Genomic DNA, 16,955 nt, shown 5'->3' on the forward strand with positions numbered 1-16,955 from the left:
TAACCTGGAAAGCCATGGTGAGGGAATGGGGAAAAGGAAAGTCGTGGTGAGGATATGGTAATTCAGTTCAGGATGTGTTCTGTACAAAGCCCTCACTGGAATACAGTTTAAAGCTTTACATCTGAGGCATACTTAGAGTGCACACACGAAAGTGACTTAGCTCTGGGTTCACTCAATGGTGTAAAACAAAATACCTGCCGAGCCTGGTGAAGGGCCCCAAAGACTTGATGTTCACAGAGACTCCTTGGGCTGAATGGTGTTGCCCAGCAAGGGCTATCGGGCCATGCGTTACGCCACAACTATAGAGAGGCAGAGATGAAAGATGAAAGGAAACCTAAGAGAGAGAGGCCGGTCACAGAGGAGAAAGAGAAGAAAGAGGAAGGGCAGGTAACAGGACCCTACGAGGCACCCTCGCCTACAGACCTCCCGGACCTCGAACCACGTTCACCACTACCATTGCCGACTTCATCGAGCCCCATGCCATCTCCTTCAAGCACTAGATACTCATCGGAGACCTCAACTTCCACATTGACAACCTCAGCAACCCCAACTCCACCACCCTCCTGGATAACCTCGACAACCTTGGACTGAAACAACTCATCACCACCCCCAACCACAAGGCAGGACACACCCTCTACCCCATCTTCGCAGGAGGTAACAACATCCATTTCAGCCAAACCACACGACCCCCCTGGACGGACCATCACTGCGTACACTTACACGTCGACAAACCCACCGCCCCCAAACCTGCACCCTGCCCTCTGTGAAGAAACTGGAGCAAGGTCACCGAGGAGCAGCTCAACTCCACCCTCAACCATGATGCCCCCTCCACCTCGACCAATGCCAACCACTCAACCAAAGAACTTCACTGCCAACCTTAAACAATCCAGATGCACCTGCAGACTTCTCGAGAAGAACTGGAGAAACAGCAAATCCCCGGAAGATCGCACAACCTACAAGAACGCCACGACAGAATACCACCAACTAATCAGATTCACTAAAAGGACCTTCATCCAGAGCAAGATCCTCGCCAACTCCAGCAACTCAAAGGAACTCTTCAGCATCATCCAGGAATTCACCAAACCCCCCAGCGAAACCACAGACATTACCCCCTTCCTGGACCTCTGCAACAAGCTCGGCTTCTACTTCCATCTGAAAATCAAGTACCTCTACGACAACTTCAACAAACAGACACCTGTCTCCGAAACCACTCCCTCCTCCAGCAATGCCAGCCAGCCCACCATCTCCTCCTGTACCCCAGTGACCACCGAAGACACTGCATCAACCATGAAAGGCATTCACTCAGGAGCCACTGCTGGTCAGTGCCAAAGTGCAAGTGCTCCCTGTGGAAATTGCGATTATAGTTGGTTATCCATGATTGGCATATTTGATTTACTGCTAAGTCCCTAGTAAAGTGCACTGTGTGTGCCCAGGGCCTTTAAATCAAATGCTACTAGTAAGCCAGCAGCAATGTATTTACCGACTCAGCACCACAGTGCGGGAGAAACTCCCAACGCACAGTCCCATGCAGCCAAAGACATCCACACAGCGCCAGCCAGCAGCCCGTCTCTGAAGTCTGAGACCACCACTCTGACGCAGGCCCTCCTGTGCGGCTAAAAGACACAACGCATTGTCGGACCATGGCTAGAGAAATCAAAGCAACGCCTGTTTGGCGTCTCATCAACCAACAGCGTGTCCAGATTCGACACCTCGCACCCATGCGCCGCGCATCTCAGACGCAGCACCCACAGACCAGAACAGTCTCAGAATCGACGCATCACTTCCCCCTACAGTCTGGATTCAACGCTTCACTTCTCCTGCATGCAGAAGAACTATCATATCGCCTACCAAAGAACTCAGGAACTGATGCATTGCTGTGTTTTCCAGAGCTTACCTTCTCTGTGGTTGGTTTGCCTCGTGATGTTTGAAGTATTTGAGGAACTTTGTGTAGAAATTACACATCCATCGATTTCTATGGACAGAATTGCTTGAAACCTTTTGAAAATCATATTTTTAATTGTGCGTTAGGTTTTGGTCATGTGAATGAATGAATTCAATGAAATAGGATTTATAAAGCGCATGGCTGCCCGGGAGCGTCCCAGCGCTGGAGTACAGAGGACAACTAAGGATAACTGAGGGGAGCACAGGCTTTTACGCGTCCAGTGGGAACAGGAACGTTTTCAGGAGCTTTCGGAATTTCAAATAGCTTGGTTCGGTTCGTAGCCTGACTGGAAGGGAATTCCAAAGGGTCGCAGCATTAACCGAAAAGCGGCGCCCTCCAGTCCGGGCCTTCCTGACTCTTTGTACTGTAGCCAGATTACCATGAGCAGAGCGCAGAGTCCTGGCGGCCTTGTAGGGGTGGACCATGTTTCCAAGGATAGGGGGCCCCTTGCACTGAAGGGATTTATGGGCGATACACAAGGACTTCAATTTAATTCTTTCCCGGATTGGAAACCAGTGGAGGGCTTTGAGTGCAGGTTTGGCCGAAGATCTCCAGGACGTACCTATAAGCAGCCTGGCTGCCGAGTTCTGGACGCGCTGAAGGATGTTAATAGTTTATTCTGGAGCGGCCAAAAAATGGGCATTGCTATAGTCTTATCTGGACAGGATTAGACCTTGAATAAGCAACTTCCTGGATTGTGCCGGTAATAAGGGAAGGATCTTACGGGCTGAACGAAGTAAACCCACACAAGTGCTGGCAGTCTTTTTTGTTTGTGTCCTGAAGGAGAGGTCCTGCTCAAGCCACACCCCAAAGCTTTTGAGTTCATTCTTCAAGGCGGGGGGGGTCCCCCAGGCACGAGGGCCAGATGGAGTTAGGAAGAGATGTTATTTACTGGCCTAAAAGCATAAGTTCTGTCTTTGTGCCGTTCAATTCAAGTCGAGAGCTGCACATCCATGCGTGGATTTCAGAGAGGCAGCTATGCAGGTTTTCCGTACTACCCTTCTCTAGGGAAAGCGAGACGACAAGCTGAGTGTCGTCTGCGTACGTAATAACTTTAATCCCGAAGGGAGTAACCACATCCTCCAGGGGGGCCATATAAGCGTTAAACAAAGTAGGGCTCAGTGATGAGCCCTGAGGAACCCCACACTGGAGGGAAATTGGCTCGGAGCACACGCTTCCTTCCCAGACTTGGAAGGTTCTATTCTTCAGAAAGGATGTGAGCCACAACAGTGCTGTGCCCGTTACCCCTAAACTAGAGAGGCCCTGGACTAAGATCTTATGGTCCACCGTGTCAAAGGCTGCACTTAGATCTAGGAGGATCAGCGCCGCTGATCCTCCCGAATCCAAGATACACCTTGCCTCCTTGACCACTGCTATAAGAGCGGTCTCAGTGCCCTGCCCTGGGCGGAAACCAGTTTGAGAATTGCAAAGCAGCCTATTGGTTTCCAAGAAAGCGTAGAGTTTCCGATTTGCAATCTTCTCCGCAATCTTGCTGAGACCTGGTAGCAGTGAAATTGGTCGGAAGTTGGCGAACTCCAGAGGATCAAGTTCTGGTTTTTTTTAATAGCGCCTTTACTATTGCCTGCTTCCAACCAGGGGGGACAACCCCTTGAGCAAACGAGGCGTTAATAAGGTCTGTAGCCAAGGGAGAGATGGTAGGTCCCACGTGTTGTAAAGTTATTTGGTTTAGATAAAGATACTTCATTTTTCTTAAAGAAATCATGCACTCCACTGGATGTAATTTGAACAGCTGTCATCAAATTGCCTTGCTCTTCGGTTTGGATGCAGTATGTGTACACTGCCTTCAGTAACATCAAAATGTAACAGGAGATGGGTACAACGTCATGTCAACGAGTAGAAAAATAACAGTATTGTAAATATCAGTGCTATATACATCTTACAGCCTTGAAAAAGTCCTAGAGAACGAAACACGTATCGGCTGTTCTGGTATAGACAAATGCTGTTTGAAATAATTTGTCGAAGTAAAAAACGCTGTTGAAGAACTTGAATCCTGTGGATCGAATCATGGACTCAATGTTACAAATTGGATTGTGTGCGCTGGAGAGCATTATTTCTTTGTGGATATTTGTTCTCAAAATGCGGCTAATTGGAACTTAAGGTGGCTCTGTGCATAGCAAGCCAGCACCACCATATGCTTGAACATTGGGCACTTTGTTCTTTTAACTTATACATGACTTTGTGATAGATGTGAAACTATTAGGGCGCAGTCATCAATCCTTGCAATTTTATTTTTCTTAACTGGTGTGGTGTCCATTTGTTGTGTTTTCACTATGTTACTGTGTGTTGTGTACAAATAATTTACACATTGCCTCTGAGATAAGCCGGTCTGCTCGAGCCAAGCTACCAAATGGGTGAGCCGTAGTTATCAAGGTGAGTAACTACCTTATTGTGACTAGAAGGAAGAGTAGCTAGTTGGACAGGGTACAAACCACTGCCAATTAGAGACCCCAATTTGTAACACACCCATTCCAAGAATATGGTGTGAACTAGCTTCTATGGGAATTGATGCACTGCAGGTACAAATTAAACAACGGCATTTTAAATGTTAGTTATGTACAGCCTCAAACGTTCACTACTCCGCAGTGACAAGCAGACACAGATGAATCAACGTTTCTTATCAACATATACGTTATAGAACAGAAACGTAAATTCACATGTAATTAACATAGCTAATTGTGTACTGTGTTTGGCTTTCACTAGAAACTAGACACACGAAATGTAAGTAATGTATCCGTCTTGATCGTGACATTATAGACTATGCTCACACGTTCACAGAACGCTGGTCTGGGGCTGGCCGGCACTTAGTCAACTTAATAAACAAGTAATCTATGTAAGGTTCAGTAACTTGAGAAAGTGCAGCCATTCCTGTTTTTCCTACAGGGATGCACAGTGTACATAGGTCAGGAATCAGAACACACATCGTACATCTTGCCTCAATTAAGCTGCTTATTTGACATGGGCCCCCGCGAATATCGAAGACCGGACTCCTGTCCTAAGATTTATGTTGTGGAGTGTTAATGTACAGGGGCAGAATCTTAACGAAAGGGGCGCTGCGGTTCCTGTGACTGAACATAACGTAACATGTTATACAGTTAACCTACGTGTTTGCAACATTATAGAGTCGATCGCGTCTTCGATCATCATAGGCGTTGACTTATAATTAAATGCACTGCACTCCTATTCAAGATTGGGGAACCAGAGCGTAACAACACCCCTGGAAAGTCACACAAGGTGTTGATAACACACATTATTTTCAAACATACTACTCCTATCTAATCAGGAAAGAAGTGTTGTGAACCATACCTGTCGCTTCCAGGTAAATGCACCCTAAAAATCCGTTTGCCACTGCTTTGCGTTCGACTCTAACCGACTTCCACATAATATGAAGGACTATGTCAGACTTCCATAAGTGAAAGCAGGGAGAGGCAATCGAAAAGCTTGTCCCACCTGATTGACGGGCTAAGGGGTGGTGCGTACTATGACAGTCTGTGTGACTGTTCTATCCCACGTAGCCTTTAATTGGTTATATAAAAGCACATGACCAGCACCAGGAAAAGGTTGTCTGCCCGCCCCGGAAGATACCACCCTTCGGCTGACCCGGAAGAATACGCCTCATATTTCTGGCCGCACGTAGGCCGTTATTTCTGAGTTGCAGTTTGTTTTTGTGAGCGGGTCGTTGACCCCCCAGTGACGTTCATCTCTAGGACTAACATCCGCGTTTGGCACAATATGGAAGGGGTCCAACCAGGCAGGGAGTGGCGGGTCATGATAACGTGAAATCAAGTGTAGAAGTGAAAGCCCCTGGGTGCTGTTCGGCGAGTACAGGGGTAATAAAGCGCTTTATAAATGCAATTTAAACTCTTTCTACGAATCCCTTCTCCTACTCATTACACGCAAAGATTAACATCTTGCCGATGGCTCAGTCATAAGGAACTGCTAATACCTCCCGAGTTTAAAGACCATTGTTAGCGTTCTTGTTACAATTAGATTAAACCTTATCGTAACTCTTTAGTAAATGCTCCTCAAGGTTTTGCCCCAGGTGGGGCGATGTTTTGTAATCCGTGCCAAGATCATTTTTCCCGCAGTTATTCAGGGGCTGTCTTTGCCTTCATTGGAATAAATGTGTGTCCCGGTTGTTCAGAGAGGGCGGGCACTAGTTCTGATATTACTCCTTAACTGCTGAGGCTTTTCTACTCCCAATGCTGAGATCAAATTTTGTTGTTGATATTTGGCGTACTTTATGCTTATCCCTTAATAACTTTATTTCCTAAAGTATCAAAGGTTTGTTGCAGCGTAATCATAGTCAAGGCATTAAAGATTGTTCCACATAAGTGTATGGATTTATTGGATGATGTGAATTATTGAACAGGAGGGAACATTAACAATGCGTTTCTAACATGAGAAGCCAATGTGATTCTACAGTAAAGAGCAGGAATCACTGAATGTGTTAAAGTTTTATTATGAATTACCAATCAATCCAGTATATATATATACACTGACTAAAATTAAGTGCAACGATACAGTAAGTAAGCTGAAATGTCTCAGTAGGTTAAGGTGCAATAGAATGAAATACCGAATTAGGATAGCCACAGCAATAAAGATACAGATTACAGTCAACCAGTGTTTCATTAAAGAGCTTTCCTTCTCTCTTCCAATATAGATTAAGTATTGGGTCATCTCAAAAAGGTTCTCCAATTCAGGAGCATAGGTGGTGTCAGCAGGATCAGATTTCAGTAGAAGTCTTGAAAAGGAAATAAGTATTTAGCATAAACTTCACACTTTAAAAAATAAGGCAAGCAGAAAGGTCTGTACCTCTCAAAATCTAAAGGGAACCTGCAATCTCTCGAACTGTGAGAACACCAATTTAAAAGTCTTGGGAGACTCCAAAACATCCTTCTCTCTTTTCACACCATCGGGAACCAATCAAATCTTTGCTCTAGTGCATCTGCTACATCCCTCTAGTTTCCCATCGCATCAATATTTGGACTACAGTTCTCAACCATGAACATCCTGCCATCCTGGTACATGATGAACATAAGGCCTCTTTCGACCATTGATTCTCTGTGTTCACAGCCAAGTTCTGCCCTCAAGGGTTCTCTGTCAGCAGTCTAATACAAACAATAAGCCTCTCTCTAGCTCAGCCCTGCCAAGCACCACGCATCAGGGGTTAGACTAATGCATTTTAGTGTGGCGTCCGCATCACTGCACTAAAATGCACTAGTCATGCATTAATAGCACCCTGGAGGACCCCAGTGCGAGACACTCAACAACATGGAGCTGCATTCCTTTAACCCCTTCGCTGTGCTTGTCGACCAACGGCCGTCGCAAGCACTACCTCAATAGTGCTACGAACGTCTGTTGGCCGACGCGGCCCCGCCCACTCGTTTAAACCGCTGCACCACAGCGGAAATCACGCTGCGGTTAAGCTGCATACGCTGCCTTTGAATGCAGTGCAGTGAGCCTGCTATCTAAATATACAGTGTGGCCAAATAACATTTGGGAGGTTGGCGACAACAGAACAGGGTTCTCGCTCTAGCAATTATGCCCTCACACGTAAATATGTGGTTGTGCCTTGCCTGTTGTTTTCAGTGCCAGGAACGGTGACATCTCACTGTGACCCATGCCACGCAGTGATTGGCCCGTGAGGCGGTGGGCGGCAGCTTTGGTTGTCCTTGCCGTACCTGCCACGTCTTCTCATCTATACACATAGGCAGCTTGCTCTGATTCTCTATAAGCGCTGGGATGCCTCTGGGTAACCGTGCGCGGTACAAAATTAGTTAATAATAATAATAATAATATACGCGACCTCTATACTGCTTTGAAATGCAGAAGAAGTCGCACCCTGGCAAGCATGCAGGATATTTTCCAAATCCTGCTGCCCCACAAGCTCCAGTCTCGAGTCAGCCTCGCTGCCTTTGTTGGCACAGAAGTCACTTGCCTGTTACATGCAAGCTCTGTGCTAGTGTAAAATGTGCATTTCAGCGTTGTGAGTGTGGGTAACGGCACTGACACAAAGAGAAACTGCAGGAGCAAAAAGGACCTGAGAGAGGTCCAGAGACAGCATCAATGCAGCCAGCATGATCAAAGCAATTAACAATCAACACCAGGCTGTACAGAGGTGTCTTTGAAAGCCAGCTTAAGAGATAAGTTTTAAATATTTAACTCTTTTTAGCAACAATAAAGCTTTGTGCAGCTCCTGATGTCGTTCATTCACTATAATTAAAAATGATCGCCAGCGGAACAAAACCTTTTTAGTGAAAGCAATTACCCACTGAGCAGTTCACCTAAAATACAAATCTGTGACCAGCATGTTTCTTTGTTTTTTTGCAGCAGATACTTTAACCCTTTATTCTATTTATCAATAGTCAAATCTGTGGCTAGACCCCACACAAATGTATCAAGCAAGTACATTAATCACCAATGACTTCATAATGAGTGGCTGATGATTGGGGTGATATTTATCACACCTAATAAAAGCGGACTCCTCTGAGTTGGAGTTTATCAGGTGCAATAAATACACCCAGTAATGTGTTATGAAATAATGCTGTGTTCTGGTAAATACCAGGCATGTTTCCTTTGATAAAAATTGGCGGGTCTGACCTGCCAATATTTATCACAGAACCTGTAATCGTCTTATGTGGGGTAACAACAGTTATCGAAAACTGAGAAGAGAGGGGGACAGGGAGCTAAATGAAGGTCCAGCGGCCCGTGCTCCAGAGTAAGGAATCGCTACTAATGAAGGGAGGCTGTTCCTATGAAATAGGAAAGAAGGAGTTGTTTTAGAAAGAAAAGAGGGGAAATCAAAGTGCCTTCACACATCCCGAAGGATGTCATGCTTCATCACAGGGCAGTCCTCCTCCTAGGGCTGAATCTGTACCTGAATTGAGTAGGTTTAATGAAAGAGATCCCTCTGTCACGGTTAAAAAACCGAGAGGTTAAAGGCTGCTCAAGGGTGATTATGGCCTTCAGTAGCTGTAGGATATTGTGCAGTTATGAAGGTGAAATGCGTAGAGTTGAGCACTCGAGGTCAGGTAGGTGCAACAGGTTGTGCCTGTCTACATAACTGAATTGATGGCTATCACGATCTCGCTTGACTCTTGGGGATAACTTCCTATATCCCATAGCACGAACCACCTCCCAGGTCCATCGGGTGGCACTGCTTCAATTGACGAGTCCACCCCAACATACCTTTTCACTTTATCCTAGTGCATTTCGGTCCTGAAGAAGCACTAGGGATCCCTGCCTGAGACCATTAAGAGTGCGAAACATGCCAACCTAATGCATTTCACCTTCACAACTGCACAATATCCTACAGTTACATCCTACATTGATCTTCTCCTGTCATCTATCAGATCTACAAATTTCTTTCTCTTCAACATCTGTAAAGGAACAAGTCAAATTGTGCATTTATATTTGGTATTTAAAATTTGTAAGGCACATTATTTCCACAGCATCCCAGTGCTAGCACCAGTAAAGAATACTGCAGAGAGCATATCAAAGCACTAAAGTCACAGGAGGGAGAATAGCCCGGTTTTCATTTGTTTGCGGAAACCTACATAGGAGTTCAAATTCACAATGTGGGTGGGAAAGGTGTTCCACAATTTGGCTGGTACTTCTGAGAAGAAGCGATCGCCCCACCTGACTTTCCGGAATGTACAACTGGTCACCTTCCTAAGAGAAGATGATCAAAGCTATCTCTTAAGGGTATACCAAGGAAATGCTGTTCTCAGGGGCATCAGCCCCTTATGGTGAACACCCAAATGGACTATGCAGAGCACTTTAAAAGTGACATGCTTATTAACTGGCAGCCAGTAAAGGGAGTGCCTGCCTTCCTTGACTGAAAGATATTTAGGTACATCCAGTACCAGGTGGGCTGCTGCATTTTGAAGACTTGTTAATGTTTAATTATAAAGTGTTTTAATAGTCAAAAAGTGATGTAATTCACGCAATAAACACTGCTGATCTGAGTTCAACCTGTACGAAAGGGAAAATCTTTTTCAGGTTTTCAGTAATCAAAAAGCAAGAACTCATGGTCTTTTTGACCTGAGTGTCAAAGGTAAGGATATTATCAAAGATGACCCCTAGATTTTTCACAGAGACAAGTGATGTAGTTAATGGGCCGCACGTCTCTGGCTCCCAGAGTTCTGACCACGCCGAGTGCTGAGCCCCAACCACAAAGATCTCTGTCTTTTCGGCATTTAATTTCAAACAGTTATCCTTCATCCAGATGTTGATATCAGTCATACAGAGTTTGAACTTCTCTGCAACCAGCAACATATCGTCTGATATAGAGACGATGATTTGTGTGTCGGCCGCATAGGACAAAACCTGAAAACTGAATGACTACACCAGTTTTTCCAGGGGGGAACATACAGTTTTAACAGGGTAGGGCTGAGGGAGGATCCCTGCGGAACCCCACAACGGAGCTGGAATGGTTCAACTGACTGTTTGGGTCCTGTTCGTCAGGTAGGAACCAAGCAGATCAAAAGCGGTATCCCTCAACCCTGCTTGGTGCAATCTTTGCACCAAGCGGTATGGTGATATCATATTAAATGCAGCAGACAAATCCAACATTACCAAGTTGGACGCACCTCCTTGATCCACGTAGCAACAAATTGAATATGCAGCTGCAACCATTACCGATTTAGTACTATGACCACTCTGGAAGCCATTCTGTGATGGGTAGAGAAGGTCCTGGGCGGTAATAAACTGCCAATTCCTGATTGATATATTTTTCAAAACATTTAGCCAGAGCAGACAAGAGAAAGATTGGGCAAGGGTTTTTAAGGCCCTCTGGATCCCCATTTGGTTTGTTTTTAAGAGGAATAACTACTGCCTCCTTCCAGAGTTGGGAAAACACTGTTATTAACATCTGATTGTAGACCTTTTCCAGAAAAGTTGCAATCTGATCCGGTATGCGTTGTAAGACTGTGGGAGGACAGGGGTCTTCCGTAAAACATATCGTCATGTGCAAAAGAAGAGTTTTTTTAGTTTCAAAAGGGATAAGAGATTGAAGCGGACATAGTTGTGGTATGGTGCCGATCCGCAGAGTCCTCTGTGGCAGAAATTAGGAGAGGCCTATCCTCATTAACATTAGAGTCAGAGAAGATCTTCATGATCTTATCTCTGAAATAAACTATGATGTTATTGCAGAAACTTTGCTGGACCGGGGAATTAGAGAGTTCTTTATCTACCTTGAAAAGTGTTGCTGGCAGATCTTATTTTGTTTATTTAATAGGAGAATTTGGCAGTCATAATGGCACGCTTGTACATAAGAATTAGCTCTTTGTTTACATTTCTCCTCTAACGTAAGATTTAACCTCCACCTCCGTTCTTGCCTCTGACACTGCAGTCTGAGGTTTAAAAATTCAGAGGTCAATCTGTGGAGAAGTGTGGCTCAATGGTTAGAGCGGCAGACCCTGATGCAGAGGTCTAGCCCGGGACCAGGGTTCAATTCCCCGCCTCGGCGGGTCTTGGGCTCAAAATTCCACGGACCTGATAATTCTCGCCTCGGTGCCTCTTCTAATCATAGAGTCCCACTCTGCAACTCTGGGCAATAGCTTGCTTAATCTCCACAACGGCCCCCACAACGCTAAGGATGCCTGGCCTTCACCCTGGGGGTGCCCAGGAGTGGACGCCTCACAGGGAAAGCCAGGACGGGTTCCACAGCGGTATTCGTACAAGCGCCTTGAGACCCTTGCGTGTGAGTAGTGCGCTATACAAGTATCAATTTACAATCATCCCTCCGTTTTAGCCAAGATTTGCAAAGATGTTACTTCCCAGAATTTTTCTTCAGGCTCTTCCGAGATATATCGACCAAACTTTCTGGGTCATTCCAAAAGCCCTCCATCTCAAGTTTCACCAATAACACTCTAAGTAATCTATACCAGGGGATTGAGGTTATAGATGGTGACATAAATAAATCAAGAACTGGCTCCCTATATGGCAAGAGTTCATCCACAGCCTATGCCAAAAGATGAGAAGTTTATTGCTTAGCTTATGTGCTAGCTGCCTCTTTGCAAGATCCAGGTATAGTGGCAGCAGCGGGGTGCTTGCAGGTAAATCTACCAAAGATCTAATAAAACGATTCTCAATTGTGGACAAGCAATTTGTCATCCCAATGCCCCACAGTTCGGCTCCATAAAGTGCCCTGCCTAAAACATTCGTGTTATGGATTTCCAGGGCCAGTGCAAGTTGTTTGACAGAGTTTTCCTGTGTATTTTAGTGATGTTGGCAGTCTGGTGTATGAGTTGTATATTAACTTTCTCGATCTGCACTGTCCAATTAATTGTTGGTGACAGGCGGATGCCTAGGTGATCAAAGGTATCAACTCGCTCCAGATTAGTACTGCCAGCTAGTACAGGTCTTTTAGTGGGGTTTCCGCTCCTTTTCTAAAAATCATCTATTTAGTTTTGGTTCCATTTAGCACCAGCCTTCACCCATCGCAAAATTCAATAAAATCATTTAAAAGCTGCTGCAATCCATGCAGCGATTTTTAAATCAATAGCGTGTCCTCGGCAAAGAGAAGGGCGGGCACTATTGTATTGCCAATTTTTGGGGCATCATATCCATCTGTCTAAAGATTTAACAACATCATTACCAAAAAGAATAAAACGTGTGGGGGCTAAAACGCAGCCCAGTCTCACTCCGGACTGGGAAAGGATCTGTTGCTTGATTTTTCAGGCCCCATCTCACCTGTGCTGTGTTTGATGTATGTAATTTAATTAAAATGTCTAAAAGATTACTTGGTATGCCCTGCTAATTTAATACCATCCAAAGACTAGCACACAGGACAAGGTCAAATACAGACCGCAAATCAACGAAGGTCACATAAAGCTTTCCTCCCTTGACTTGCACTTCTTTCCAATAGATACACAATAGGCAAAAAGTTTGATCAAGAGTACTTCTTTCCGCTTCAAAACCTGATTGAAGAACACTCAGGGTTCTAGACTCAAGAATCCATTCCTGTAAACGACCCAGTACCTGTTTACAAAAGATTGTCTGCAGGGAGTCTATTAAGCTAATGAGCCTATAGCTGGATGGCCTTGTTCTGTCCCCATTTTTATAAATAGGAACAACCTCTGCATTCTTTCATGATGGAGGAATAGGGGTACCATTAAGAATTGAGTTGTTCAGAAGGTTAATGTAAAAACCCCAGAGTGTTATATCCTCCTTACAGAGGTCATTTGGAATCCTGTCTGGTCCGGGGGCATGGGCCGAGAGACATGAGCGAATTTCAACTTGTGTTTCTTCAATAGAGAAAGACCTCCACCCTCATTTACAGACCCCAGACCTAGGCCCTGAGATGTCTCCTCAATTATATCATCCCTTGACTCATAAAGAGAGCCGAAATATTCTACCCAGTCTTGTGGCTGGACTGTATGTTCTAAAACTCTCTCTTCTCCTTTTAGCCAGTATGCTGCTATGTTCCAAAAGCTCTTTGAATCTTTGGCTGACAATGCTTTTCGTAGGGATGACCATAAAGAGCCTTCCCACTCTTTCTTTGCAGATTCAATTGCTTGCTTATATTTAGATCTACAGGCTACTATCTCAGTATGTTCTTTTAGCCTAACTGCCTTTAAGAGCTTTCTTGTGGAGCTTACATTCCTTATTGTACCAGACACCCTGCTGGGCTGCCCTCCGGTGTGCACTAACGCTTTCCGTTTTTTTGAGGATTTGGTGATTTCCCAAGTAATTCCCTTAGTTCATTATATAAGGATTCGTGTCAAGAGCCTATTATCTCCACAACATTATCAAAAGTAAAGCTGGCTATTTCCTCCAATAGCAGACAAACCTTGCCCTTGGCCTTATCTAAGACCCCTGGATGAGCCTTCATCCAGTCCCATTTAATTTGCTTCTGATTATTGGAAATTGCCGGGGTACCTAAGTCTGGGAAGCCCCTTTTAGTAGGCTTTACAGTACTCTGCTCAAATAAGGTAAGTGCTAGAGCAATAATAGTCGCCATCGACCCTTTTAACCACTGCCATGTCTTTTACTGAATGCCACAAATTTAGGGACAACAGGCTGTAATCTATCCTGCTTTCATAACCTAGCCTACTAAAAGTAGGATCCCCATTTGGATCAGAGGATGTCCTTCCATTTGTGTCTCTCAATTCATGTTGCATCGTCAGAGCCATTAACTGGGCACCTCTCTTGGACCATGTTACTACAGGGAGATCGAGCGGTGGGATATGCCACTCTATCCCACTCATCAGTCAATTCTGCAGGGATTGGGGCAAGGGGTTCAAATGCACAGTTGAAGTCACCCACCACTAATACAGGCAGGTTTTCTGCATAATGTGACGGGGCAAAATCTAGGATACATAATGTATTGGTTTCCTCTTGGGGCCGCAGCACTCTATTGTAGACATTAAATATCCTCATTTTTTAGACCACTACAGAAGGTGAGCTCCATTGCTAGGATATATCCAGTATCAACTTGTAAAAGTTTAACTTTAGGCCCTGGGTCAATTTTCACCCATACTGCCAATTCCCCAAAGGGTCTTCCCAGCTCTTTTCTTTTTGCATTAATGGTGTATTTCTGTGGGGGCATTGCAAGCTCCAAGTTTCTTGAAAGAGGATTACATCTAAGGAGTCTACAAAGGAGCACCGTTCAAGGTCCCCCATTAGCTTGGAAATCCCAACCACATTCCATACAAGTACCCTTAATGAGTGGGTTGGCAGTTTTCCCCCTCTACACCTTCTACTTCTCCCAATGGGAGGGCAGTCACAACCCCACCACCCACCAAAGAAACCATCTTGATATTATCCTCTGGGACATGACCCAGATTGACAGGTGGGGGGATTATAGTTAGAGATGGACCAGTAGGTGGCACTACCAGGGGGCTTAAGGATCCTCTACTATTTACAGGTGTTATCTGCAGTTCAGGCAACGGTCAACTATACCCTCTCCATTCACCCATGTTTGAAAGCAGCAGCCCTGGTGCGACTGGCCCATGAGTTTAAAGGAGCAATCTTGTGTGGGTATCAGCATTTTGTGTCAATAGAGGTCTCAAGGTTGCACCGGCTGGTGGTCTATATCTAATTGAAATACGAGAATTTTCTAGAGGAATTGACAATAGACCAGTAATAATACCAACGTCATGAAAGCTAACCTCAATCATATCCCAGGGTGATATCTGCATAGGGATTCTTCTAACCGATTTTATATCATCCCTGATTTTTGAGTAGCAGTGACAAGTAGGCCGGAACCAATAGATGACCTTATTCTTGAGGGAGTCCCAATCTTCATGACTCCTAAATGGAAGTTTAGGAACTTCCGTGAGATAAATCACTGCACAATTTTCCTGTACCCTTGGTCTCATATGAACACCATCCCATACAAGTTAATTTTCCCTTACGGTCTCACTAAGTGCTAGGGCCATATCTTTGGAGGAAATTGTGCTTCACCTTCTATAAGATTTGGGTTAACACTTCACCTGTTATATTCCGTTCTGCAGTGTGATTTTAAAAGTTACCTCTAAGTGGTCCGTCCAACTTAAACTGGAGAATGTCTTCCCCCACCAAGCCGAGTTGGCAAAAAATCCAATCCAACATTTGGCCTGCTGTGTGGTTTGGAGATTTGAACATTTGGGAAAATCCAAAATCACAAACAATATCTTCAGAACTTTCAAAAGTACCAGTGTGCGCTGCAAAATGTATCTCACAACATCTGACACTGATTAGAATTCAATGTACATAATATGAAGCCAAATTTATCAGTAATATAATCAATGAACAGTTTATTCAATTATTTGAAACAATAAAAAATAATATTTATAATGCTTTCATGCATGTACATTTCTTACCACATCGAAATTCAAATAATTGAATGATGATCAGTACAACGTAAAGACTTTATGACAACAAGTTTCTTGTAAAACATAATTAATGTGTTTCTATGAGGTCCACAAAGAAAAGCCTTGATGCCCTATGCCTTACGGGACCGTTTGTCCCTTCCTCAGGGGACACTATGTGCAAACAGAAGAATATGCTGTTAGTTCGCAGCACTTTGAATTTCAGGAATTTAATATCAACATTGCCATAACTACTTAGGAGGTGAAACAACTCTCTTGTTCCATGACATCACACTGTGCTTTTTACAATGGTGAGCATGCTTAAAAGAAATTTGTGGTGTCCTCACAAAATAGAAAATTGCAGCAAACAGGTTTCTTCCACACATTTCTGTTTGTGTAAATAGCAAAAGAAAGTCCATAAATTGTATGATTAAGTTATTTACAAAATCTTCATGAATCTTCCTTAACCCTACTCCGTCTTCTAAATGCCACCCTTATGCTCCTTCTGCAGCCTCGGGCCAAGGGAAACTTCTTAATTCTTTTTAACAAAGTTCATTTAATTGTAAAAGCACACATCAAAGTTCCGTTTAGTGATCATGCCAGAAACAAATTGTGTCACGGTATTCAATGGTGACACAAATTCAAAGCGCAGTTCAGCCACAAGCTTTATTTCACAGAGGTTCAATTGGAATCTCACTGATATCCTCGAAATTTCAAAATCCCCTCTTGCTGTCATCATAAACATTATGTGACTGAAATTCATAAAAGCACAGAGCATAAAATACAATAAATATATCTAAAATGGTCATACAAATACAGTATACAGTACTTAAAGACAAAACTGGTCTACACATTCAAGGGGCATATCTTCATTGTTAATAGCCATTACACATTAGAGGATTGGCCACATATCTTCTTTACAGCAAAAGACACACATGGACGGAATGCAGAACAAATCAAAACATTCACCCCCAGTCAAGAGATCTGGGTTACATCCATCATTCTTTTGCTCACTATGCCACCCCAGTTTAGACCTGGCCATATGCAAAGCAGTCTTGACCCTGTGCCTCATGGGAACAGTCAAGCCCGAACTGCCATGCCAGGTCCTTCCTAGACCGGAAACAAGCATCCTAGGGCCAGTTTTGGGGTTTCACCCCTCTTCAGCCAGGATATCTTGATTCCAGTGGCACAGTGAG

The 16,955-nt window shown here is 44.3% G+C and overlaps 1 protein-coding gene across 2 annotated transcripts in view; it reads right to left on the bottom strand.

Annotated features, from left to right (window-relative positions):
- Positions 1-16,955, bottom strand: part of BACH1 (BTB domain and CNC homolog 1) — a 143,361-nt gene that overhangs the window by 99,189 nt on the left and 27,217 nt on the right. The window contains exon 1 of one of the 2 annotated variants that reach the window (XM_086934013.1): positions 5,267-5,394. The exons of the other annotated variant lie outside the window; for it this stretch is intronic. The gene's annotated coding sequence lies outside the window, so the exon portion shown is untranslated. Of the gene's footprint in view, positions 1-5,266; positions 5,395-16,955 lie in introns of those variants that run through there. 2 annotated transcript variants of the gene reach the window in all.

This window comes from Lissotriton vulgaris, chromosome 8 (genome assembly GCF_964263255.1).
Source record: "Lissotriton vulgaris chromosome 8, aLisVul1.2, whole genome shotgun sequence".
NCBI lineage: Eukaryota > Metazoa > Chordata > Amphibia > Caudata > Salamandridae > Lissotriton > Lissotriton vulgaris.